At 35.1% G+C, this 21,153-nt stretch overlaps 1 protein-coding gene across 2 annotated transcripts in view; it reads right to left on the bottom strand.

Annotated features, from left to right (window-relative positions):
* Window positions 1-21,153, bottom strand: part of LOC122902548 (sodium channel protein type 2 subunit alpha) — a 140,862-nt gene that overhangs the window by 102,932 nt on the left and 16,777 nt on the right. Inside the window, exon 2 of one of the 2 annotated variants that reach the window (XM_044242244.1) lies at window positions 1,760-1,859. The exons of the other annotated variant lie outside the window; for it this stretch is intronic. The gene's annotated coding sequence lies outside the window, so the exon portion shown is untranslated. The remainder of the gene's footprint in view (window positions 1-1,759; window positions 1,860-21,153) is intronic. 2 annotated transcript variants of the gene reach the window in all.

Raw genomic sequence — 21,153 nt, 5'->3', positions numbered from 1 at the left:
AATATAAAAAGTGAATGGAATTTTTGTTCAAAGGGAAGTTGAATTATAGCTTCACTAAAGAGGTCAATAATAGGGGTAAAAACTACCAATATCTAAAGATTTAACAAAAGGCAGTGTCTTTGTACAGAATGGGGGTAGAAGAGCATGTTAAAAATTCCCTGTCATTAGCAGAGATGGGCGTGAAACACGCATACACAGACCTTGTTCAGATGTTGGTATTTGATAAACTATGGTCTATATCCTTCTGCCATTTCCAGCCAGGATAGACATTTGAATAAAACACTAATTGGGTTTGACTCTGTATTGTAACATTTTTTTGTTTTCAACATTTTCCACTGATTACCAATTAAAAAGAGAGAGAGACCATTCCATTGGAGAGATAACCAAAACCCTCAAAAGCTACTTTTCATTGTATGGATTAAGAAAATGCCCAGAGAAATAGTAACAGTAATAATAAATTACCATTTACTACAAATCAACACAAGTAAGAGTGAAAGATAATCCCTTTTCTCTTTATCAAAAATCCAAAACACATTCCACATCCTATACAGTGATACATATTGACTGAAGGGGTAGGGATGATCAGGCAAGGTGTGAGGAAAGGCAACAGAACTAGAACAATATTATCTGTGAGAGACAACCTGCTGCAGAAAAGATCCCCAAGGTGCATTGCCCAAATCACTCCCACAAGTGTACCCCTCACTTGAGGTAGTTGGCATATCTTCTTCTGCAAACAATATGAGGTTGATAGGACAGAGAAAGTTAATAGGGGGAAGCCAAGAATACCCCATTGAATAGCACATTAGTTAGCTAGTCTATAAATTCTCTGTTTTACTAGTAATCTAGAACCAGAGGGCTGAGCCAACTCTTGTCTTTTAAACAAGGAATTAATTTCATCCCTCCTTGTTGCTCTACCTTATATAGATTTTTAAGTGTGGATTCAGTCTAGCAGCGGTTCCATTAATGTGAACTTGAAGAATTATAGAGCTAGAAGGCGTTTTAGAGAGAATGTAGTCTATTTTTTCATTTTAAGGGTGATAAAATTGAAGCTTACAGAATTTCAGAGTATAGATAGTTAGCATCAGATCTGGGACCAGCGCTGTTTTTCTGGCTCTTAGTTCAGTCCTCTTTTCACTGGTAATAATTTATTATTTCGGAAGAAAAGAAAAAGTTATGAGTTTTTTAAAAAGAAAGATAACCAAAAAAAAAAAAAAAAAAGAAAGATAACAAAAGTAATTTTAACTGAAAGATTATAAAAATAGAAATTGTTTTCCATTAAGTAAATAAAAGTATCTATTTATTTATTTTTTTTTTCCCCAATTTATTTATTTTCAGAAAAACAGTATTCATTATTTTTTCACCACACCCAGTGCTCCATGCAAGCCGTGCCCTCTATAATACCCACCACCTGGTACCCCAACCGCCCACCCCCCCCCCCGCCACTTCAAACCCCTCAGACTGTTTTTCAGAGTCCATAGTCTCTCATGGTTCACCTCCCCTTCCAATTTACCCAAATTCCCTACTACTCTCTAACGCCCCTTGTCCTCCATGCTATTGGTTATGCTCCACAAATGAGTGAAACCATATGATAATTGACTCTCTCTGCTTGACTGATTTCACTCAGCATAATCTCTTCCAGTCCCGTCCATGTTGCTACAAAAGTTGGATATTCGTCCAAAAGTATCTATTTATTAGAGTCAGTGAATATGTCATTATATCTCTTTACTCATGAATAATCTTAGGATTTGAAGGCACTTACTTTTGAGTGAAAGTCTGTCAATCACAGACATCTCATCATTCTCCTTCCAACTCACCATCCTCTCTTTTGCCAGATTCAAGTGAAAAGAGCATTCCATACTCTGAAATGAGTTGGGGAAGGAAAAGGTGGGTCATTGTTGGCAACTAGGAAGGAACTATCTTTTTCTAGAATAGTCCACAGGAGCTGACCAAAAGAAAACCAAATATATCCAGGGTTGTGGGCATAAGGAAGATCAGCTTAATTCAGAAATAAATGAAAAATGTGCCCATAGAGCATTATGATCACAACTGGATTCTACCGCAAGGGTTAGAGCAAGAGTAAGTTTTGCAGAAGCAGTAGGACATTGAGAATATCACCAATATTTCCGAGATGTTTGCCAGATGGCAAAATGTATGCACAGCTTACAACAGGTGCAGACAGCCATGCCAGACAAAGAACAGGAATACTGCTCCCCATGAAGGCAAATGAGTTCAGGAAATAATGCATCGCTTCCCAAGAGTATTCCTGGCTGCCAAATCTACACAGTCCCTGCTGTGATTAGCTCCTATTTTCCTTAGGCCACTGGACCTTTGAACTGGCAAAGTTAAAGCAACTGGGAATTTAAAGCTCTCTCTTTTACCTAAAAGATTTTTAGATGTTTATAGGAAACCAATACCTGATAGAACCATCTCAAATCCCAAACTTTTACAGCATATTTACAGAATATCATCTGTAAGGATGAGTAAACAGAAAAAAATCAGACATACCAAAAGAGGTCATTGTTCAAAATAGGGGGCATATTCCTTGTAATGTTGCAGATAACTCCTTATGAAACATAATTACTACAAAAAGGAGAAGAGGACATTTTAATATTGAAATATACTCTGATTAAGATTAAGAAGGCATTTTATTTTTGTTTAATATTTTTGAAGGGGAGATACAGAGGGAGAGGGAAAGAGGGAGAGAATCTCAAGCAGGCTCCATGCTCAGTGCATAAGTCCAATGTGGACCACCATCTCATGACCCTGAGATCCTGATCTGAGCTGAAACCAAAAGTTGGATGCTTAACTGATTGAGCCACCCAGGCACCCCAAGAGAACATTTTAAATATGCAAATAAAGCTAGCAGCAAGAAAGTCCAATTGGACTGCATGGTAAATTCATAGTACAATATAAACAGTAATCAGCAGATTTGAAAATGCAGAAAATTAAATCTGTTAACTAGAGGACAAACTAAAGAAGTTTCTACAGATTTAAGAGAAAAAAGAAGAAAAAATATAAATAAATATCACACACACACACACACACACACGAATGACAAAGACCAGAAGATGCTATAATTAAAGATAGTAATCTCAGAAGGAGAAACCAAAGCCAACATAGTTGTAATAATTTCTAATCTCAAGAAAGACTACAGTCTTTATATCAAGAGTCTATAAATCAAAAAGGGTCATTGAATACAGGCAAATTAATGAAAAGAACTCTAAATTTAGATATATCCTACTAAGACAGGGATGGTAAAAAAATGAATAGAAGTTCAAATCCTTCACGTTCCTGATAAGGAAAAATGGTTAGTTTCCAAAGAGGGGAAAACACAAGCAAAACTCTGGCTGTGTATTATCTTCCACCTACAATTGCCATTCCTATATAAGGGCACTTGAGAAACATTCTCACACAGCAAGAGGTTAAGAAATATATAACCAATGTATCCTTTATAAAAAGATGATTTTAACGTATACTTCAGCTCTATAGAAGATAATGGAAATAACGGGGAAATTGTAATATAAAATTCAGGACATGGAGTTAAACCATAGGGCTATATTTAAATCACTGTTGCAAGCATGGTAACAAAATAATACATTTATAAAGAATATTTCTTTAAATTAGTATGAAATACCAAATAATTCCTTTTCTTAAAAGATTTTATTTATTTATTTGACAGAGAGAAACACGAGAGAGGGACTACGAGCAGGGAGAGTGGGAGAGGGAGAAGCAGGCTTCTCACTGAGCTGGCAGCCCGATATGGGACTTGATATGGGGCTCGATGCAGGGCTCAATGTAGGGCTCAATCCCAGGACCCTGGGAATATGACCTGAGCTGAAGGCAGACATTTAACAACTGAGCTACACAGGCACCCCCAAATAATTTTTTAAAAATAATTCTTTGAAAAACTAGGAAATAGTTGGACAAGGAAGGAATAAATATTTCATATAGAAGGCAATAGTAAGTGTCTTCATTTATGATGCTGACAATTTCTTTTAAAATAATTCAGTAAAAAACAAGGCCCTCTATGCATTCCAAATAACTAGGGGGAAAATAAGAGAAAAAAGATAAAAAGGAAAAAATATATAGTTGATGTAGTCCATAAGCAAATCAGGAAAAAGAATAAAGGATTAAAAATAGAAACCACAAAACAAGTTGTCAGAAGAGAGACCAAATATACCTAACATTTATGATAACAAATTGTGAATTGCTTTATTCACATTAAATAACAAAAAATACCAAATTAGATCACAAAAAAAAGTTGAACAGATGCTGTTTATTTAAAAGAAGCATGAAACAAATTGCCAAAATTAAAAATAAAAAATGGGCAAAAAATATATCAGGCAAATATAAACAAAAATGTAGAGCTTGCACTGTTATTAGAGGCAAAATATATTTCAAGGCAAAAAATGACTTAAATAGATAAATAAGATAATTTAATACTTATAAAGGTAAATACTTCAATAAAATACAGTCATAAATTTATAAAGCTAATAATAGTATATTATTAGTATATTATTATGCAAAACTATTAGAAGTTCAACATAACTGGAAAAGACAAATTCATTTGTCTCAGTTTTTGAAGATGAAATATAAAAACAAAGGCATTAAATGCATTAAATTTTAAACAAATTATTATTGTTACTTTAATAATTATGTAACAAACTTTGTTCTATATAATTTATAAACTGATTCAATTACATAGTAACAAAGCAGCAAGAAAACAAACAAGTGATTAAAAAATCCTACCTTGATGAATTCTAAAAGGTAGAATTTCTAGACCTAACCTATATGTTTTGACTATAATACATTAAACCTATAAAACTTATTTTGAAATGTATAAGTCTTTACAATTTTCTGTGAAATGGTTAACATATGAAAGTAAAAATGTCAAAATGGTATTAAAAAACTGATTAGACAAATTATAAGAAAATAAATTGAAAAAATATAAAACTACTTTATTTAAAAATTTTTAAAATTTAAATTTTATTTTTTAAAACTACTTTGAAATAATAAAGTGTCATGTTATCAATGAGTTATGGGTATCTTCTAGGAAATAAAAACTGATATTATCTAAAGGCACTTCATTTCTGCATTTTAAAAAGTGACTCAGCATATTGTATGGACTTGTCCAATTCCTATGCTGTATACCTGAAACAAAATGTGCATCAACTCCATTCCAATTATAATAAAAAACACTCAAAAAATGGCTCAAAAATAGAAAAATATAAAATCACACAAAAGGTTTTTCAGGAAAAATAAAAATTTGAGAGAAAACTTTACCAAAAATTAAATCTACAGGGGTGCCTAGTGGAGCAAGGAGTCTGCTTCTCCCTCTCCCACTCTCTTTGCTTCTGGCCTGTCTTTCTCGTCAAGTAAATAAATAAAATCTTTTTAAAAAATTAAATCTACAACCAATGCCATTAGTAAATACAGACATAAAAATCTGAAATAAAATTCATCTACTTAATAAAATAATACACCCCCCCAAAAAACCAAAGGTAGGAATTTTAAAATGATGTAATATTAGGAAATATATTAATGAAATTGATTATGTCAATGGATCAATAAAGAATATAACCAAATCCAGATGTGAAAAAAGAATTTAATAAGTCTTATATTTACTTGCAAATTATTATAAATGCTATTTCTAAAGAGAAATAAAAGAAAGCTCTTCACATGATAAAGTCTGTCTCAAATAAAACTTTGATACAATTGTATCACTATGGGCACTGATTTAAATATATTTTAGTGAAAAAACATTATAAATATTTATATCAGAGTTAAAAAAAAAGCTAGATATTTTCCACTATTGATTTTTCCAAGAAAATCTGCCAGTATAATTAGGAAAAAGCACTGATCGTAAATAGCTAGAGGAAACCTGATTAGTATAAGTGTTGAAAATCAGGGAGAAGAAGATGGGGCAGAGTAGGAGGATCCTAGGCTCACCTTGTCCTATGAAAAAAAACAGATAAATATCCAAGCATCCTAAATACTCCAGAAATCAACCTCAAGACTGACAGAACACACTCCACAACTAAATGTAGAAAAGAGGCCATATCGAAGAAGGGAGAAGTGTGGAGACTCAGCTTGGGAGAGAAATGGATGGTGGCTACTACAGTGGGGAGGGGGCTCTGGTCACAGAGAAGGGCAAGAAACAGATTAACACATGGGGAAGCACATAGAGAAAACCAATCTCCACAGAAATTGGCTTGGAAAGTGAGAGAGCTTGTATTTTGTGAGTTCTTGCAACCAGTGGATTGCAAGTGGGGCTTAAAGCCTGGTTTTAAAGGTCAGCATACTTGACTCTGGAGAGTTTAGAGGACATTGGGGCTGCCGTTGGAGAAAAGGAAGGGCAAATAGTGTGTGGACATACAACGTGGAAGCAGCGATCTGAAGAGACGTGGAGCACACACTGGGGAGCATGCTCATCTTACTCATCTTGCTCATCTTGAAGCATGTCCCAGAAAGACAGTGTTCATGATGTCTTTCATTTTTTTCTCAAGTCCAGTGAGTATCCTTATAATCATTGCTTTAAGTGCTCCAATAGGCATGCTTCTATCAGTTTCACCCAGACCTCTGCCATGGCCTTGCCCTGTTCTTTCATTTGGGAAAAATTTCTCTGTCTTCTCATTTTTGTCCAAGTCTGTGCTTGTTTCAGTGTGTAAAGAAAGTCATCTATATCTCCTGTTTTTGAAGGTAATGGCTTTATGAAGAAGAGGTCCCATAGTGCAATGCTGTATAGTGTCTGCTGTTCCCCAGGGCCTGGTGCTTCTGGAAATGTTTTAATGTGTGCTGCATATGCTGTGCTATTGTGTCCTAGCTGCTTTATCCTCTAGACCAGTCATCAGCAGAGGTTTTCTTTTGTCTGTTATGGGCAGTGTTTTATCCCTGGACTGAATGTGGCATATTTTAACCAAGTGTGCTCTGGTCTGCTTGTGATATGAGACTTGTTGCCACTGCCACCACAAGCAAGGCCTCACAAAACCCCCAGGTTGAAAGACATGCTGTTGGCAGGGGTTAGGCCTGTTTTCTGAGGAAGAGGACCACCATGCTGGGACTGAAGCAAAGTGACTAAGAAGCACAGTTCCACCAGAGCATGGTAGGGGCAGAGCCTGATGTAAGCAAGTTAGGTAGCAAGTGTTGGTGCTGTGCTGGTTCCCTCAGGTGGCTTTGTGCTTATGCTGATGGGTGGAGGAGGGAAATGGCACTGGCCAGTTCCTTTGTTCCTGGAGAGGTCTCTCCACGAAAGCTGTCTCTCTGAGACAGGCTCCAAGATAAGATATCAGTGAGAATCTTAACATAGAGATAAAAATGAAACAATCAGAGATGAAGAGTGCAATAAACAGGATGAGAAACACGCTTGATGCAATGAACAGCAGGCTGGAAGAAGCAGAGGAACAAATTAGTGACCTAGAAGACAGAGTAATGGAAAATAATCAAGATGAAAAAAGAATTATGCAAAATGAACATAGACTTAGGGAACTCAGTGATTCCATCCTACATAATAACATTCATATTAGAGGAGTCCCAGAAAAGGTGAGAGGGGGGCAGAAATTTATTTAAAGAGATAATAGTTGAAAACTTCCCTAATCTGGGGAATGAAACAGATCCAGGAGATCCCCAGATCACCAAAAGCAGATCTATGCCAAAACATATTATAATTAAAATAGCAAAATACAGTGATACAGAAAAAAATTTTAAAAGCAACAAGACAAAAGAAGACAGTTACATACAAGGGGAAACCCCATAAGGCTATCAGGGGATTTTCCAGCAGAAAATCTCTAAGCCAGAAGGGAGTGGCATGATATATTTAAAGTGCTGAATGGGAAAAAGCTGCAGCCAAGAATACTCTATCTAGCAAGGCTATCATTCAGAAAAGAAAGATAAAGAGTTTCCCAGACAAACAAAAACTAAAGGAGTTCATGACCAGTAAATCAGCCCTGAAAGAAATAGTAATAGGGACTCTTTGAATGGAAAGGAAAGATCAAAAGTGACAGTATGAAGGTAGAAAACAAAAAAGAAATAAAAAGGAATATTTTTGTAAAATATCAGCCAAGGAATTAACAAAATAAAAGGACAAAATAGTTCACAAAATAGAAGGGCAAAATAAAATATGACATCCTAAAACATGGGAAGTTGAGGAGTAAAGGATGGGTTCAAACTTAAATGACCACCAACTTAATATTATAGATTGTTAAATGCAGAAGGTGTTATATACAAACTTAATGGTAATCACAAATCAAACCACTAATAAATATGTAAATTATAAAGAGAAAGAAGACCAAATATACCACTAAAAAAAATCAGTAAACCATGAGAGAAAGACAAGAAAAGATCAGAGAAAATCTTCAGAAATAACCACAAAACATGCAGTAAAATGGCAATAAATACATATCTATCAATGATTACTTTGAATGCAAGTGAACTAAATGCTCCAATCAAAAGACAGAGTGACAGAATGGATAAGAACAACACCCATCTATCTACTGCCTACAAGATACCCATTTTAGACTTTAAGACACCTGCAGATTGAAAGTGAGGGGATGGAGAAATATTTATCATGTTAATGGATGTCAAAAGAAAGCTCGAGTAGCAAAACTTATTTTGGACAAAATAGACTTTAAAACAAAGACTGTAACATGAGATAAAGGAGGACCTTATGTAATAATAAAGGAGACAATCCAACAAGAAAATATAACAATTGTAAATATATATATATGTATATATACATATATATATCTAACATGGGAGCACCCAAATACATAGTTAATAACAAACATAAAGGAACTAATGAATAATAATACAATAATAGTAGGTAATGTAACTACCCCACTTATATCAATACACAGATCATCTAAACAGAAAATCAACAAGGAAACAACAGTTTGAATGACACACAAGATCAGATGGACTTAACAGATAAATTCAGAACATTCCATTTTAAACCATAGTATACACATTCTTTTCAAGTGCACATGGAACACTTTTCAGAATAGATCACATATTGGGCCACAAAACAAGTCTCAACAAATTCAAAAAGATCAAGGTCATACCATGCATCTTTTCTGACCACAATGCTATGAAACTAGAAGTCAACCACAAGAAAAAATCTAGAAAGACCACAAATACATGGAATTTAAATGATGTATTACTAAATAATGAATGGGTCAACAATGAAATAAAAGAAGAAATAAAAAATTACATAGAAACAAATGAAAATGAAAACACAATGTTCAAAACTTTTGGGATGCAGCAAAGGCTATTCTAAGAGGGAAGTTTATAGCAACACAGGCCTACTTCAAGAAGCAAAAAAATCTCAAAAACAACCTAACTTTACACCCAAAGGAGATAGAAAAAGAACAACAAACGAAGCCTAAAGCCAGAAGAAGGAAGAAAACAATAAAATTAGAGCAGAAATAAATGATATAGAAACTTAAAAAAAATAGGACAGCTCAATGAAATCAGGATCCAGTTCTTTGAAAACATTAATAAAATTAATAAAAGTCTAGTGAGACTTCTGAAGAAAAAAGAGAACAAACTCAAATAAATAAAATCATAAATGAGAGAGGAGAAATAACCAACACCACAGAAATACAAACAATTATGAAAGACTATTATGAAAAAAACATATACCAATAAATTGAACAAGCTATGAGAAATGTATAAATTCTTAGAAACACTTAACCTACCAAAACTGAAACAGGAGAAAATAGAAAATTTAAACAAACCAATTATAAGCAAAGACAGTCACTTAGTAATCAAAAAAATACAGGTCCAGGACCAGATGGCTTCATAGGCAAATACTACCAAACATTTAGTGTTAATACCTACTCCTCTCAAACTACTCCAAAAAATAGAAAAGGAAGGAAAACTTCCAAATTCATTCTATGAGGCCTGCATTACCCAGATACCAAAACCAGATAAAGACACCACATAAAGAAAGAAATATAGACCAATATCTCAGATGAAAATAGATACAAAATTACAGGCAAACCAAATCTAACAATACATTAAAAAAAAATCAGTCACCATGATCAAATGGGGATTTATTCCTGGGTTGCAAGGGTAGTCCAATATTCGCAAATCAATCAGTGTGATACATCATATGAGTAAAAGAAAGGATAAGAACCATATGATCACTTCAGTAGATGCAGAAAAAGCATTTGACAAAGTACAACATCCATTCATGATAAAAAAATTCAACAAAGTAGGTTTAGAAGGAATATACTTCAACATACTAAAGGCCACCTATGAAAAATCCACAGCTAATATCAGCCTCAATGGGGTAAAACTGAGAGCTTTTCCCCTAAGGTTAGGAACAAGACAAGAATGTCCATTCTCACTACTTTTATTCAGTATAGTACTAGAAGTCCTAGCTACAGCAATCAGACAACAAAAAGAAATAAAAGTCATCCAAAATCAGTGAGGAAGAAGTAAAACTTTCACTATTTACAGATGACATGATAGTATATACAGAAAACCCTGGGTGCCTGGGTCAATCAGTCAGGTGTCTGCCTTCAGCTCAGGTCATGATCCCAGGGTCCTAGGATGAGTCCTGCATCAGGCTTCCTGTTCAGTGGGGAGTCTGCTTCTCCCTCTGGCCCCCCTCCCCTGCTTGTGTGCTCCATCTCTCTCTCAAAAATAAATTATAAAAATACTTAAAAAAAGAAAACCCTGAAGACTCCACCAAAAAAAAAAAAAAAAAATCTGCTAGAACCAAAAAACAATTAGTAAAGTCACAGGACACAAAAAGTCAATGTACAGAAATCTGTTGCATTTATATATACCAATAATGAAAGAGAAGAAGAGAAATTAAGGAATCAATACCATTTATAATTGCACTAAAAATCACAAGATACCTAGGAATAAACCTAACCAAGGAATTGAAAGACTTATATTCTGAAAACTATAAAAGACTGGTAAAAGAAATTGAAAACAACACAAAGCACTGGAAAGACATTCTGTGTTCATAGGCTAGAAGAACAAATATTGTTAAAATGTCTACACTACCCAAAGCAACCTATACATTTAATGCAATCCCTATCAAAATACCAACAGTGTTTTTCACAGAACAAAAAAAAACAATCCTACAGTTTGTATGGAACCACAAAGACTGAATAGCCAAAGAAATCTTGAAAAAGAAAACCAAAGCTGGAGGCATCAGAATTCTGGACTTCAGGTTATATTTCAAAGCTGTAGTAATCAAAACTGTATGGTACTGTCACAAAGACACATAGATCTATGTGTCAAATAAACACATAGATTAATGGAAGAGAATAGAAATCCCAGAAATAAACCCAAAGTTATATGACCAATTAAGCTTTGACAAAGCAGGAAAGAATATCCAATGAAAAAATAAGACAACCTCTTCAGCAAATGGTGATGGGAAAAATAGAAAGCAACATGCAAAGGAATGAAACTGGACTACTTTCTTACACCATCCACAAAAATAAATTCAAAATGGTGTGAGAACAGAACCATAAAAATCCTAGAAGAAAGCACAGGCAATAACTTCTCTGATATTGGCCTTAGCAACTTTTCCAGATAGGTCACCTGAGGCAAGGGCAACAAAAACAAAAATAAACTATTGGGACTACATCAATATAAAAAGCTTTTGTACAGTGAAGGAAAAAATCAACAAGACTAAAAGACATCCTACAGAATAAAAGAAGATATTTCAAATGCCACATCCAATAAAAGGTTAGTATCCTATACATAAAAAGAACATATAAAGCTCACCACACCAAAACCAAACAATCCAATTTTAAAATGTGCAGAAAACATGAACAGATGTTTCTCCAAAGAAGACATACATTTGGCCATCAGACATATGAAAAGATGCTCATCATCACTTAGCATCGGGGAAATACAAATCAAAACCACAATGCACAAATACAATTCACATCTGTCAGAATGGCTAAAATCAACAACACAGGAAACAACAAGTATTGGCAAGAATGTGGAGAAAAAGAAACCCTTTTGCACTGTTGGTGAGAATGCAAACTGGGGCAGTTACTCTGGAAAACAGCATGGAGGCTCCTCAAAGAGTTAAAAATAGAACTACCCTACCATCCATCAATTGCACTACCAGGTGTTTACCCAAAGAATATAAAATCAGTAATTCAAAGGGATACATGTATTCCTATGTTTACAGTAGCATTATTTACAATAGCCAAGATATGGAAGCAGCCCAAGTATCCATCAATTGATGAATGCATAAAGGAGAATGAAGTTGCAATAACACGGATGAGCTAGACACTATAATGCTAAGTGAAATAAATCAGTCAGAGAAAGACAAGTACCATATGATTTCACTCATATGTGGAATTTAAGAAACAAAACAAAGAAAAAGAAAGGCAAACCAAAAAAACAGACTCTTACCTATAGAGAACAAACAGATAGTTACCAGAGGGGAGGGGGGATGGGTTAAATAGGTGACAGGGATTAAGGAGTGATAAGCACCAAGTGACTATGAAATTGTTGAATCTATATTGTTGTACTATATTGTACACCTGAAACTAATATAACACTGTAAATTAGCTGACTGGAATTAAAAAAAAACTTTTTAAAAAGGAGTATTGGAAAATAGTAGATATAATTAACATAATTATCCAGAAATAAAATTATATACATAGAAAAACTGAAAGAATCAACTGAAAAAATAGAAAAAGTAATAGGCTATACCTGTAATGTAGATATACCTATACATTTTACTGCATAAATTCATTCATCCAGATGTTTAAATACCGTCAAATACCTATACTTCACAATTAGTACAATGAGAGTATATTGGCCAGAGGTCTGCTGCTCAATTTCTAAAAAAGCCATTTAGTGAATGTTTTAGGCTCACAGGCTATAGGATCTCTGCTGCAGCTATGCATCTCTGTCCTAGCAGCATGAAAACAGCCACCGACAACACATGAACAAATAAACATGGGTACTTCAATAAAACTTTATTTCTGGACGCTAAGCTTCAAATTTCCTGTTATATCTACATGTCAACAAATAGTCTTCCCTTTTCCCAACTATTTTAAACAAAAGAGGCTTTAAAAGGCCATAGTGTGTTGACTCTTGTTATATGCTATAAGTGGCCTATTAGTGATGTTATCACAAATCCATCTGCAAGGTATATTATGCAGATCAAAATGGCAGTGTCAAAACCACATCATGTCAGAAAGAATTTCATAAACTTCAGGGAAGAAAGATTATTTTACTACCAGATATATAGGTGGGAAGACTATTTTGAATATAAAGGTTAGGAATGGCAGGTAGGAGACAATGAGGAATTTAAAAAAATATCTGTCATCTTCTCTTCTAGTTTCTATAGATGGAATACCAATACACTCTGATGTCATTTTTGCCATACTCCTATGTGAGATAAGCAAAATTTTCTCTGTAAATATTTTTTCATCTTTTTGCTTTAAATGCATTTTTTAATTAATAAGTGAAACACATTTATTAATTTTATTAACAAATCTTCAGAATTTTTTTTTTCATTTTAATTTAATTTATGTTTCTGGTCACTGAAAAATGACCACAGACAGCAAGTAGATTATCTATTTCAATTAATTTGTATGACATATTTGTATTAATAAAAGGCTTTCTTTGTATATGGAAGAAAATACTGTACCTCTCATTTCCATTTTCATAAGAATTATGATATTAAATAGCATCTGGAAGCATTCAGATATGAACAGTGCATTTAACAGACTATTTCCAAATCCAGATCTCTGTGTTGTCTGTGTTAGTTTTATTACTTATAAATTAAATTTTCCTGACATGTTTCTATTTATCTTATTTTTTTCTGTACTTAAGTCTTGTCAATGAGATTTATATAGATACTAAACATATGAGATTATCTTTAAAATAATATTAATTCTTGTACTACTCCATCTAAGATCAGCTCTGGAGTCAAATTCACTGGAATCTATTTTGGCTTAGACAGTTCTTAGCTATGTGATCATCAAGTTATTTAAATTTTATATTTTTCAGTATTCTCATACTTTAAGTTTGGTTAAAATAGTATCTAACCCACAAGGTCACTGTAAAAATCAAATAATCTGAGTCATATCAATCGTTTCACTAGTGCCTATATTATGGTGAATTTTTTTTTTTGGTGGAAAAATAGATAACACAAAAGAATTTAATTCAGGGATGAAAACACACACACAAGAAGACTATTCATAATGCCTGTTAGGTTTAAGGGAAACCAACAAAGTGCTATACTACCCCAGGGCTAGCAGCAGTAAAAAGCAAGAGGAAGAAATGATTATTGTAATCAGGAAGGAGTAGGAGTTCCTTGGCAGGAACTATGGCCTTCACATTATACCATAGCAATCTGGAAGGGAGGAATGTGAGGAATAAATACCCTAACTTCATTCTCTTCCAACCTTCCAACCCTCCAGTCCCTGCTGGTGACTATCTTTGGTTGTTTCAGCCAGAAACCGCAGGTTAAGGGTTCCTCTTTTTTTTTAAAGATTTTATTTATTTATTTGACAGAAAGAGATCACAAGTAGATGGAGAGGCAGGCAGAGAGAGAGATAGAGGGAAGCAGGCTCCCTGCTGAGCAGAGAGCCCGATGCGGGACTCGATCCCAGGACCCTGAGATCATGACCTGAGCCGAAGGCAGCGGCTTAACCCACTGAGCCACCCAGGCGCCCCTAAGGGTACCTCTTGATAGGGGCCAGCAAGGAACATCCCTGGTCTCAGAATATGGTGTAACAGAACAGAGGAACAAATTATATATATCCAGTACAGCTATTAGGCCATCATCATTTTTCAAACCATCTTTTTTGTTTAAAAGTATGACTATAATCTTTCATTATATGCTATTAGTTGCTACTATTTGGAGTCTATCTGCTAATCCAAACCACAAATGCCCCAAATATATTTCTTGGTAATGATTGGAAATATGAGTTTAATATGATAATTCAACCTATGCTTCAGTTCACCAGGTGGCCATCAATAAAGCTGAAAATTAGTCTTCTCCCTTTGGCTATAAAGTTGACAACATGCTCCTTAAATTAGCTTTTAAAGAACAAATGACAGATGCTCACTGGTAATATTTGATATAGTATCTTCCTCTAAATCATCAAAAATTGAGTTACATAGAAAAAATACAAGTTATTAGCATTAAGGATTCTAATTTTCTCAATGCCCTAGTCATTTGATACTTAATAACAAAGTGTACTAGTTTCCTATGGCTGATATAACAAATCAACACAAACTTGGTGGCTTAAACAACACAAATTATTCCTTTACAGTTCTGGAGATCAGAAGTCAGAAATGAGTTTTACTGTGCTGACACCAAAGTGTTAGGATCTGTTTCCCAGTTTTCTAGCTGCTGAGGTCATGTACATTCTTTGGTCTGTGAATCCTCCCTTGCATTATTACAACCTCTTGCTTCTATCATCCTATCTCCTACTTGTTCTATACTTAAATATCGCTCTGCCTTCCTCTTGTAAGAATTCTTGTAATTATATTTAGTGCTTATCCAGATAATTCAGGATAATCTCCCTATCTCCAGATCCTTATCTTAATCACATCTTCAATCTCTTTTGCCATACGGAGTAACATTCACAGGTTCAGGGACTACTAGGGCATGGACAATTTTGGTGCCACCATACAGCCTACTACAAAAGGCTATGAAAGTTCTTAGTTTACCAACTGAAAATCACACACAAAAATCTGTATCTCTAAGTTTCCTCTTTTCCTTCCTTCTTTCCTCCCTCCTTCCTTCTCTCTCTCTTTCTGTCTTTCTCTCTCTTTCTCTGTGTCTTTCTCTTCCCCCACTTTTAACCTATCCTTTTCCTCCCAGGAACCATTAAGTGTAAAGCTAACACATATTAAATTATATTGTAATTCAAAAGAAATGCAGTAGAGAAGTTAGTTTTTTCTATTCAATTTGACCTACTTATCAGTGGCTAGTCGAAAGGAATTAAGGATTCTCTAATCAATTCTCATTTGCCAATCTACCATGAAGAACTTTATGCCATGCAAGGTTAACAGAATCACCAGACTAGAAGATACCCAACATATCAACATACGCAAAACTTTGCATTAAATCCCTGAGACAAAAGTTTTGTTATCTAAATGTAAAAATATACCCCCTATTGACTTTTTCTTTTATTATTATTGATGTAGCTTGTAGTGTTTGTTTCCTGACACTTCCTTTTAGAATCACTAATGTCCCACTGGTTCTTACCATCTATATATTGGAAAATCTGCATGTATGTCCTTTTTGAATCCATGTCCATGAGCTACTCTATACCCAGATTATTTTTTTTAGTAATATTTTCTTTAGTCTGTTTCTGTTACTTGCTATAAAGAACATGAGCTCATGAAATATCACTTCCCTTAATTTGCTAGAAACATTGTCACAAAAACTAAAATATTGTATACTAAAATATAGCCCCAATCCATTCACATTTTAGAATGTTTTGAATTGCAAAATGTATTATATTGACTTTTAAATTATACCTTGCTTCATTTATAACTCTTTCTGGTCTTTAATAAAGAGCAGAATTTTTTTGAAGAGTTAGCCAAGGTTAGGAATCTAAGAAACCAGCAGCTCAAGATAAAATGAGCTTAAATATATTGGCTGAGTAAGGTGTTATCTGAAACAATTCTGCAATTAAGGATTTGAAATAGCCTACAAAATATACATTCTCTATAATCATGATGTCAAAAGAGTACTATAATCTATATTTTACTAACTTCTATAGGAGCTAGGCCATTTTATTTGCTATGTTGCATTTTTGAGGATAGATAATGATGACTGGAAGAGATAGAATGGATATTTTTGTGTTTGTGTGCACATGTGTGTGTGACTATTGTTGATTAATTCTGTTATTGGTTATAAAAGTTAACTACTCGTGGAGTAATAGAATTCATTATGAATGAGAATTGGAAATTGAAATTGTGTATGGGAGACAGAGAGACCGTCCCACAATTATATTTATTATTTAAGTTTTCTCTGGAAATTTAGTATATGCTTAATCTATATCCTTCTACAAAGAACTATGTAGTCTACTAAAACAGTAATTTTAAAAGGTATTTAAAGGAGTTATCATAAAGCAAACTGCAGAGAGCTATTTTTTAAAAATTTTATTTATTTATTTGACAGACAGAGATCACAAGCAGGCAGACAGGCAGGCAGAGAGAGGGAGAGGAGGAAGCAGGCTCCCTGCAGAGCAGAGAGCCTGATGCGGGACTCAATCCCAGGACCCTGAGATCATGACCTGAGCCAAAGGCAGTGGCTTAACCCACTAAGCCACCCAGGCACCCTGCAGAGAGCTATTTTAAGAAGTCACTTGAAATAGAAAATAGTTATGCTGTGAAAGTAAGAAATTTCAAATAGTATCCCAATTGAAGTTTTAAATGACTAAAGCTCAGCAGACATATTGATCACCTCCTATGAAAGGCAGTATGTGTAGATACTAGGTAGCTCAGTAGAACTATAAGACACAATGTCTATCTTTATACAGTGCACAATTTCATATGAAAGATGACTCAGGTAAGCATATATTCGACTAGTCCACATTATGACAAGTGAGAGACAGCTGCAGGATGCAATGGAAGTACAGAGGAAAATGTGACTTTCCATATGAAAATATCAGAGTGATGTTTGAGTTAGATCTAATTAGGACAAAAGTTCACATACATTTCAAAAATTTTTCACCGAAACCTTGGAATGTATTGAAAACAGAAAAATAGTGGAAGCTATTTTCATATAAGATCAAATGGAAAGTGATCTATTTTCTAGTTAGTTGGCATATTTATTTAGAGGAAACTTTCTATAAATAAAGTAATGAAGACATTAGGTATTTAAGCTGACACTTAGAAGAAGACACTTAGAAGAAGACATGCATGAACACTCTTTAGGAGAAATAAATTGAGTAATTTCAATTATATCCTAATGATGTCAATATCATAAGGCATCCTTCATATTTCCTTCTCAAACTTGCACAACAAAATTTTGGTATCCATCCCTGAACAAAAGTGCCTCCATGGGAGTAGTGGGATCCAGTACCATATTCCAAGGCACTCAAGTCTTACAACCTGTGCATCAAATAATAGGCAGAGAGACCTCATTACCACTTGTGGTTCCTGCAGAAGCCCATGAACTGGTTCAGGTCCCTCTCAGCCATAGTCCAGGAGTACCTGAAGAACACTGACAAGGGCAGTCACCCATGGACAAGAAAGCCCATTTCCAGGAGAGAATTTCTAGCACTCCAGTAGAGAAAAAAAATTTGGAATGTACTGGAGTGAATAAGAGGAACAGCTTGAATTTGCCTGTACCATCCTTCCCCCAAGGTAGCATAGCTTAGGACTGTGACATTCTCAGCTATTTCTCCCATGGGAAAAGAGGAGGGCAGATGAGTGTTTGCTTGACTTCCTCAACTGTGTAGGACATTGCCAAAGAGAATCCTTTCTCCCTTGAAGAATCAAGATTACTAAACTGAAAGTTCCATGACAAGGGGGAGGGATGAGATTAGGAGGAATGTAGCTGATAACATTATCAGAGGTCTTTAAGGGACATGGTCCCTGATGGTTTCACTGTAGACTCTGCTACTGGGAAAGCATCACCCATGGATCTCTGCAACTAGCCTGAATGCCTCACACATATCCCCCACACTCTCAGACATCAGTTGTTTCCCTGTGTGAACTTCCAAGGCACCAGTAAGAGACAGTCTTGAGTAGATGACAAAAAAAGAGTGGTAGACACAAAAAATAATCAAATGAAATGAAAAATGCAATAAAGTACATCAACACCTGACCAGACCAAAGAGAAGAATGAATCTGTGAATGAGAAGATAAGAAACTTAAAATTATCTGGATAGAGGAGAATAAAGAAAAGAGAATGATGTGCTATGGTGAGTGTTGTGAATTGTGTAAGACTGATGATTCACAGACCTGTATCCCTGAAGCAAATAATAAGTTATATGTTAATAAAAAAAAAGAAGAAAGAAAGAAAAGAGTAAAGAAAGTCTACATGACACAGACCTGTACCCCTGGGGCTAATAATACATTATATGTTTATAAAAATTTTTTTAAAAATTATATATATGAAAAAGAAAACCTACATGATCTCTGAGATACCATGAAAAGAAACAATGTGTGAATTACTGGAGTCCAAAAGAAGAGATGTTCTCTAAGGAACAGAATAATGGTTGAGAATTTCCCAATCTGGGGAGAGATTTGGATATTTCAATCTAAAATTATCTCCAAGAAACATTATAATAAAACTGTCAAAATCAGAGACAAGGACAAAATCCTAAAAGCAGAAAAGGAAAAAAAGAATGTAACCTACAAAGGAACCTCCATTAGTCAACCACCAGATTTCTCACCAAAAACTTTAGAGGCCAAAGAAAGTGGGATGGATATGGCACTTTCCTTATGCTTTCACACGTACATTTGAAAACGGTTCTATCTTTATGAAAGAAGATGTTAGTTGAAAGATGGTTTCTAAAAAAGATGACAGAAGAATAGGGGATCCACATTTCATCTGGTCCCTCGAATTCAGCTAATTACCTATCAAACCATTCTGAACACCTGTGAATCCAATCTGAGAAGTAAGAAAAGAATTCCTGCATTCTACAAATAAAAAAGCAACCACTTTTTGCAATACAGGAGATGTGGAGACATGAATCTGAGGGGATATATGGAAGGATAAACTATGGAGGGAGGGAGCCTCCCTAAGCCAGCTACTGGAAAGTGATATAGCAGCGAAGTGCAAAATGGGAACTTTTAGAAGTCTGCTCCTGTGAGGAATATCCCTGCCTGAAAGGTGATCAGATAAGTGAAGTGGGGCAGAATCCTAGGTGGGACAACATGGTCTCTGGATCCCCAGGGTCACAGAAAGAACAGGGATGCCTGAGCTGGCGTAGTTCCCAAGCACTGGAAGAGGGAAGCTGGCTACAATTAATGAGCCTTGGCATGGTCTCTCAGCTAGGTGTTGCCATAAATTGCAAACTGCTGCATGATCCAGACACTACTCTCCAAGCAGGGACCCAGCAAGCGACAGCTGCTGGGAGACCCTGCTCCTTCCCCTTGGAGGAGTGCCCAGATGCATATACGGTCAGGAAATTACTCCAGAAGCAGGGGTCCAACAAGCTGCAGGACCTTCCTGAGACCCTGGCCCTACACACACACACACACACACACACACACACCCCTGGGAGGATTGGTGTGGGTGTGTACCGCAGCAGTCTTCAGAGTTTGAAGTAAACAAAAGGGATTGACTGTTTTTTCCTGACAGTGCACTGAAGAGTGGGGGCAGCAATCATTCAGCTCTGGAGCTAGAGACAGGGTACAACCATTTTTCCTTCTTTTTTTTTTTTTTTTTTCTCATTTTCTAAAGCAGCAAAAGTCTTCAGAGAACAAAAGCTACATAGAGCAATCTGAAGCAGTTTACACTGAGCTCTGCCCCCTGAGTAGGGGTGGTGCGATTCTGCCAGGCAAAACCACCTGAGAATCAGTGCAACAGCCACCCCCCATACCCCAGAAGACCAACAGGAACATCAGTTAAATACCAAGTTTATGAATCACTCAGAAATGAAAAACTCCTGTACTGGGAAAAATACTATATAGAATTTGAGGTCTTTAGTCTTTGGTGTCTCCATTTAAAAAATTATTTATTTTCCTTTTCAAGGTTCTCATTTTCCTTTTTAGCTTCTCATTTTATCAACTGTTTTTCAGTCTTTTTTTTTTAATTTTCATTTTTACATTTACAGTTTATAGATCTATTCTTCATTTTTTGCTTCCTTTCACTGTATTCAATTTTATATACACATATATTCCTTCACAAATTTGGGATTTAGTGTCTTCAGAAAAATAGACCAAAATACACCCCAGACCAAATAGATCACCTTGTGTTTTTCCACTTGGTAGATTGTATTCTTTTTTCCTTTTTCTTTTCTTTTCTTTTTTTTTTTCTTTCTTTTTTTTTCTTTTTCTTTTTTTTTTTTTTTTTGGTTTCTGACCTCTTCAGATTGGTCCAGTGTGCATTTTGCTGGGATTGGAGTTGATAGTTTTAATTTTGTTCTTTCATTCATCTATTATTCTCTGTACAAAATGACTAGAAGGAGAAAGTCACAGCAAAAGTAAGTACCAGAGGTAATACTCTAATACTCTGCCATAGATCTTGTC

This window comes from Neovison vison, chromosome 3 (assembly GCF_020171115.1).
Source record: "Neovison vison isolate M4711 chromosome 3, ASM_NN_V1, whole genome shotgun sequence".
Taxonomy (NCBI): domain Eukaryota; kingdom Metazoa; phylum Chordata; class Mammalia; order Carnivora; family Mustelidae; genus Neogale; species Neogale vison.
Note: the sequence above shows the minus strand (reverse complement) of the source record. Positions and strands in the feature narration are given on the sequence as shown.